The 7,663-nt window shown below is 42.0% G+C and overlaps 1 pseudogene; it reads right to left on the bottom strand.

The window, feature by feature from the left end:
* Positions 1-459: 459 nt before the first annotated feature.
* On the bottom strand, positions 460-1,977 carry LOC102432138 (annotated as a pseudogene).
* Between the last annotated feature and the right edge of the window lie 5,686 nt (positions 1,978-7,663).

Genomic DNA, 7,663 nt, shown 5'->3' with positions numbered 1-7,663 from the left:
TCTAGGTGAAATCTGGTAGTTTTCCCACTATCATCTTTTCTAAATTCACTGTTTAATATGGAATATGTTACACATACAACAGAGAATATATATATACTAGAGGCCCAGTGCATGAAATTCTTGCACTAGTAGGATCCCTAGTGGCTGGTGGCAGCCGGCCAGGGCCTCCCTCCCTTCCCCCCCTGCTAGCACCTCCCCCTGGTCAAAATCCCAGAAGAACCCCTGGTCAAGAGGAATTTGCATAGAATTTGCATACTATGCTTTTATTATATAGGATATTGTGCATATATAAAATTTAAATATTTATTTTAAAAATATGCTTTATTTTAAAGAAGTTTAATTTTTTACAAGAGACAGGAAAATATGATAAAAAAACTAAAGAAATTACGTATAAAAATTACCTATAAGGAAACTATAGGGATAGCTTCTATACCTGACTGTTGGCTGGTTCAAAAGCTCTCAAGGGCCTTTGGTTATAACATATGAGGTGAGTCCTCCCCTCCCCTGGCAGCCTCCAGCAGTGCCCTAAGATATTCAGTATCACATGAAACTTCTCATCAACCTTCAAAGCTATGGCTCTTCTATGTCATCTCCCATTCTAAAAGAAGGACCTTTGGTATTCTTTGTTTCTTCATCAGTAAATCTGTGATAGAGATTTCTGGCAGACTCATAGCAGACTATTTTGGTTGATGTAGGATCTTTTTTGTTGTTGTTGTTGGCATTATTGTAGACATCCCCCCTTTTACCCTCCTCTAACCCTCCTGACCCTCTCTCTGGCCATCACCACATTGTTGTCTGTGTCCATGGGCTATGCAAATGTGTTCTTTGGCTAATCTCTTCACCTTCTTTCATCCAGTTCCCCCCATTTCCCTCCTCTCTGACCTCTGTCAGTTTGTTCCATGCATCCATTCCTCTGGTTCATCAGTTTGTTTTTTTTTTTTTCATTAGATTCTATATGCAAGTGAGGTCTGTCTTTCTCTCCTGGCTTATTTTGTTTAGCATAAAAACCTCCAGGTCCATTCATGCTGTTGCAAAGGGTAAGAGTTCCTTCCTTTTTATAGCCGAGTAGTATTCCATGCTGTAAATGTACCACAGGTGTTTTATCCACTCATTTGCTGATGGGCACTTGGGCTGTTTCCAGATCTTGGCTATTGTAAATAACACTGCTATGAACTAGGAGGTGCATATATTCTTTCTTATAGATGTTTCAGGATTCTTAGGATATATACCCAGAAGTGAGATTTCTGGGTCAAAAGGCAGTTTCATTTTTAATTTTTTTAAGAAACTCTACACATACTGTTTTCCACGGTGGCTGCACCAGTCTGCATTCCCACCACCAGTTCCCTTTTCTCCATAACCTCGCCAGCACTTGTTTGTTGATTTATTGATGGTAGCCATTCTGACAAGTGTGAGGTGATATCTCATTGTGGTTTTGATTTACATCCTCTGATCTTATATTTACTGATTACTGCCTTGTTGGTTTCTTTAATAACATCATTAACTTGACAATAGGGTAAGAAGGATTTCATGTACACAGGAATGCCATTGAACTCATCACAAGTTATAAATGGCATTTCTTTAATTTCTTTGTTCTTCAGGGGGCTTCTTTGTGGCTGCAGATTCCTCAACTTTGACAGGTTTTTCAGGGTCAAGATCTGATATAGTCACAAAGTTCTGGGTCACTGAACTTGAGGCAAATGGGAAGTATGTTTTCTTTGAGATGTTCCACATTTTACAATCTTCTTCAAGAGATTCACTGAATTCCTTGAGTGAACAGGTAGATTGTACTTGATACTGAATTTCTAATTCCAATTTACTTAGAAGTTTGTTTATTAAATGATTTCATTTCCTATTTTATTTAATATAGTCTTTAAGGTAGATTCTTGACCCACAGTTTCTTAATGACAAAGATTTTTATATATTGACAATCATTTCATTAATATGAGAGCATATTTGTTCCAGATCTGAGGAGGCCATCCTTTAAGCCTCTCGTACAGGTCTGGAAGCAAAAAGCACAATTTAAAGATTTATAATAAAATTAACCTGGATAATCACCCACAATAAAACATTGCTAGTACATATAGAGCCCTCTGTATACCCCTCCTTAATTGCATCTCTCCTCTCTCCCATGAAGAGGTATCCACTCTCCTGAATTTTGAATTCATTATTCTCTTGCTTCTCTTTAGGTTTTACCTTATTTGTATGCATCCCTTAAACTATTATTTAGTTGTTTAATTTTATATGACTGGAATCTTACTATATATATTCCTCTGTGTCCTGTTTGTTTCATTCCATGCTATATCCCCAGATAATGCTGATATAAATGTTCAGTGTGAGATTTTTTTGAAAGTGCTAGTGCAGATTCTTGCTCCAAATCTTTTTAAAATTTTATCTTTTTTGATGTCCCTCCCCCAGTATTGACCCCCTCCAACTTGCTCCCCTTCTTGCTCCAAATCTTGATGAGAGATGCTCTTAGTTCTTAGGAATTCTCAGAGAAAACTTTTTTCATATTTACTTCTCTGCTAATAGTCAAGGCCAAAATAAGTAATAATTTTAATCAATCATCTCCCTGTGAAAAATTGTCCCCCAACTCCACCCCAGTTTACCTCTGAGGCTCTAATCCAACCTCCCACTGTGCTGGGGCCCCAGGCTCTTCTTTCCTCCACTAACACCCATGTGTCAGGTCATTGGGCATTAACAGAGGCCACAGACAAGTGCTTCAGTGCTCTCTTGTCTCTTAGATTTAGGTTTTCTCATTGATTTGAATTTCTGAGGATTACTCTTACATCTATTTTCCAGGCTCAGCCTGTAAGGGATCTTTTCATGTGTTTTTAGATGTTCTGTACTGGACAACTTGTCTGCCATATTGCTGACTATGTCAGTCTTCCCTAATATGTTTTAGTTTGAATCCTTAGAATTTGATTAGAATATTTCTTTGTAACAAAACACCAATCCTTAGAGTCATATTCTCTTAAGGAATGGCTTAACATGACCCTCAAATGCTTTTAACCTATCTGGTCCAGCTATTCAATACTTCCCATCACAGCTTACCTAACTACCTGAACCAAGAAAGCCAAAAATGTATCATCTTTTCACTCGACTTTGAAATATTGGTGTGCTGTACAGAGTCTAAGGTCACCTTCATGATCCTCACTTCCTGGTGTTCACACTCTTGTGTAATCCCCTTCTCTTGAGTGTGGGCAGGACATGTGCCTTGCTTCCAACAAACTTATTTGTATCCTTGCTAACTCATTAGCACTGCTAGTGGGGAATGGCCTATCACCGCCCAGCTCTGATGCTGAATGGTACAGGGCAGAAATACCTCCTCATCTATCTCACATCTTCCCCGCTGGTCCTGTTTCCTTCTTGGCCCCAATGGGAGTTTCAATTTGGAGTATCTACTCCAGAAATCCAACGCTCAGCAGCCAGTCCTGCTTTGCACTTTCTGCTCCCTGCTTTTGCACAAGGGCACCAAATCACCTCAAATATCCCCTGTGAAGATTTACTAGTACTCTCAGAGGTGAGGACTGGCCCGCTGGGTGATTATCTTGCTAGGTTGGTGCTTAAACTACAATAGGCATGGAAAGAAACATGTCTCACATCTATAGAGCTAATGGGATAAAACAAATTCACTTAATCATTTATTGATTTCTTTATTCAATTGCTGTCACCGAGTGCCTATTAAATGCAAGGAACTGTTAGGTGCCCAGGAAAATAGAAATGGGCACTGCATCATTGAAGTCAGTTGTTTTCCAGTGAAGAACCCATTGAGTTGTGTGAAGAAGAATAGTAGGCAAGAAAGGCCTCAAAGACCCTTTGTGGCTGAGCCATGCTCATGCAGGGCAGGTGCGGTGGCCTTGCCCCTAGGGTAAGGGTACGAGTAGACACTTAACAGCCACAGGGCAGGGCAGTGAAGGAATACAAGCTGTGTCCCAGTTTGCCACCATCTTGCCATATGATGTTGGGCAAGTCCCCTCACCCATCTGGTTTTAGTTTTTCTGTGTTCTCTGTGATAATCTGAAGTCCTCTTTCCTTCTGTCTGGCAGAGAGTCCAAATCTGGGTTCCACTTCTGGCCCTCCTGGCCACTGGCCCAGCTTTTGTGCCTGCTTCTCTAGGCCAGGCTGGGCCAAACACATGGGCATGGCTGGATGTTGCTCTAATAAAAAGCAGTTGACAGCAGAACACCAGGGCTTGTTCATTCCCTGCCAAGTCATGTCAAGTGAAGAAGCACGTGCTCAGAAAAGTTCGGAGTCGCTCCATGGCTTACCCAGGGATGCTTGGAACTAGTTGAAAGGAGGTGGGACAGCTTACCGCGTCTGGATGCCAGGTGCCAGCTGTCAAGCCTAGGGTTTCACATCGGAGCTGAGTTGCTTAAGCTTGGCTGTGGGCCTCTGGGCAAAAGACTGTCTTCATGCCTAGAAGGAGCTGTATACAAACAATGGATCCGTGTCATGGCAGTTGGCAGGAGGAAGGATGGCCGCCTCCAAGGAGAGAACCAACAAGCTGGCCCAAATAGGCAAGAAAAGCTTTGAAATCAGAGGGTTTAGAGATCAGGGAAGGGAACTTTGAACCCTCTTCTAGTTTTAACTTCAATTTAATTTGGTGAATAATTTTTGAGTGCCTACTACTGGTCAGACCTCTTACAAGCACATGGGATAGGTCAGTGAACAAAACAAAGTCTTCTTGACGTTCACATTCCACAAGAAGAGATAAATGATAATAAACAAAATAAATGAAGACATTTTATGGTATATCAGAAAACAAGTGTTTTGGAAACCACTTTTGTGGAAGCCAATGGAAACCTCCAAACAGAGCCATTCAGGACGCTTTAGCACTTACTAGATGGCATTTGGGATGGGATGAGCAAACTTCTGTAGGACATGACTAGAACATCAGAGAAATGTCAAATGACCAGACCAAGGTAAAGGCTTGTCTCCAGAAATCTCTCAGGACACTTTTGCTCTCATTGCTTGGTCTACCACTACCTGCAAAGCTGGGGCCCTTATCCACTGTGCCAAGCACACCTGGGTCCCAGCGCCTGGGGGAGTGAAGGGAGACAGGGGTAAGCACAATTATCATATCAATCAGAGCTGCTTTGGAGACACACTCCCAAATTTTCTTCACTCTCCTAGCTATTCTGAGTTCGAAAACCATCTGCAGAGAATTGTGTATCTTGTGAGTTGCAGGAAACTAAACCTGGAGCCATCCATTTGATTTCTTCCTGTGAAAAGAAGAAACACTGTTTCTTAAATTGACAGTTGCTAAGAATGCTATTGCTAACACTTGTTTGAAGAGGTAAGCAGAAAAACCAAATTTGAAAAAAAGCCTGACATCCTAAGATTGAATATGTACTTCAAATATCAGATACATTACCTGTGGGGGCTCCTCATAGAATCCTACTGAAAGGCTTAGGAGGCAAAGATTGAAAAGAAATAGTTGTTTCCCTAGCCAGTTTTGCTCAGGGGTTGGAGCATCGGCCTGAGGACTGAAGGGTCGAGGGTTTGATTCCTGGTCAAGGGCACATACCTCGGTTGTAGGCTTGATCCCCGGCCCCTGGTCAGGTCACATGTGGGAGACAACCTATCAACGTGTCTCTCTCACATCAATGTTTCTCTCTTTCTCTCTTTCTTTCTTCCCCCTCCCCCATCCCTCCTTCTCTTCCATTCTCTCTCAAACTCAATGGAAAAATATCCTGAGTGACAATTAAAAATTATAATAAAATAAACAGTTGTTGGTTTTATAGTGGCAGGATGGTGAGGGCTGGGTGGGTCCTTACTAAGCAGAGCTTCAGGCACTGACGGTCAGTGCTCTGAAGGCCCCACCCCAGCCTGACCATATGTCAAGGCCCCTGCTGAGTGTTCCTCCTGCGCCATGGCTGAGTGCAGGGAATGCTTACTGGGCTGTGGCACACACACTGTGGGTTGTGAGGGTTGTGAGGGAGATCTGGCTCTCCCCAAAGAACGATGGCGACCATTAGGGGAGAAGTGGGAAGAGATGGAGGTCCCACAAAGGTGGGTGGAGGTAAGAAGCAGAGAAATATATATTTTTCTATTAGTCTGATGATAGCCAAAAAATAAAATAAAATAAAATAAAATAATGGATGTCTGAAAAGTTAAAAGAGAAGGGTTAAGAGCAGATATTTCCTAAACAGAAAAAAGAGTTCAAACAGAACTGTAAGGTCAAGTAGAGAAGTCTCCCCTATTGACCAGCAACATGGATGAGAGGATGTCCAGGCCTAGGGCGGCAGGGTCCTGTGAGTGCACTTGCTCCCGGCACTAAGAAAAGAGGATCTGGCTGCCCAGGCAAAAGCTCTGACTTGAGAGAGAGGTGAAAAAGCAGGTCAGAGAAGCCCGAGGCCCTTCCTGCATGGCTCCCTCCATCCAGTAGCCAAGGAAGCTTCAGAGGAGAGAGTTTCAGAAACCACACCCCAGGTGGTCAGGAGACCAGTAAGCCTAGAAGATTGTAGCTGGATGCACACCCAGTATTATCCTTCTCAACCACATTACAGCAACAAGACGGGGGATTTAAGCAACAGGAAGAAATGGAATATTTAAGCAGGCCTTGGCATTTAAGAGGTTGGTTCTAGCACATGCCTGCTCTGAGGTTTGCTTAATGGGAGCTTTCTAATAGGAAGCTTTATTTCTGGTTAATAAAAAATGGGGAAATTCTTGGTCATAAGTCTCCAGGGTCTCAAATAGCAAATCTATTCTCCATCTCAGGGGTTCTAAATGGCAGGTCATCTTGCTGAGGGGATGGAATAGTGACTAAAGCTTTTGGCCGCAGCTCCTCCTGCCGCAGGGGTGGTGGCAGCTGGGACTCCTACAGTGTCAGTAGATGGAGTGGTAGCTGGGCAGGTGGTTTAGAGACAGTGGTGTACTTGGGCTTTCGGCATAAAGCAGAACATTTGGACAGTGGTGTCGGCCCGACCTGGTCATAAATCTGGACTCTGTCATTCTCGTGTGTGTTTTTTGTTTTGTTTTTACTGTTTTCTTGTTGAAAATATTTCAAAGAACACTGAAAGTTAAAGTTCCCCTGCACACCTGCTCCTGAGGGGGAAACTCTTAAAATTGGACGTTTATTTTTTTTATGGCAATGCCAATAACTATGGCTCCAGCTGTCAATATAGACTATGTAGATGCACAGTTTTGAGCTTTTTACACACAAATGGAATTATATAAGGCAGACTTCTTGAATTTCTCCTTTGCTTACTACATACCCTTGCACGCCTAAATATAGAGAAATATCTCCTTTTAAAAGCTGTGTTGTGTTTCATACTGAGTTCAGGTCATAATATATTTAATAAGCTCTCCAGTAATGGTTATTTTAATATTTCCATTTTTTTCTTTTTGTTGTTGAAAACGATGCCGCAAAAAATAATCCATCTGTACCTAAATATGTGTACATCTGCTGAGTATGTCTATAGGATACGTTCCTAGAAGTGGAATTGCTGCATTGATGAGTGTGCATACTTAAATGATTATTACATTGCCAAGTTTCTAAAAGAAAGTTGGGTCAATTTGTAGTCCCACCAATAAATGACAAGTGGCCTTTGCTACGCACCTTCACTTGTATTTTTATTGCCATGTTCACTTTACCTGATGGACACGTAGCTCAGCATGTTGTGCTCGTTAGACATGAGGACCTAGTACATGCTCTTTACCA

Source organism: Myotis lucifugus, unplaced genomic scaffold, assembly GCF_000147115.1.
Source record: "Myotis lucifugus unplaced genomic scaffold, Myoluc2.0 scaffold_284, whole genome shotgun sequence".
Classification (NCBI taxonomy): domain Eukaryota; kingdom Metazoa; phylum Chordata; class Mammalia; order Chiroptera; family Vespertilionidae; genus Myotis; species Myotis lucifugus.
This window is presented reverse-complemented; position numbering and strand designations above follow the sequence as displayed.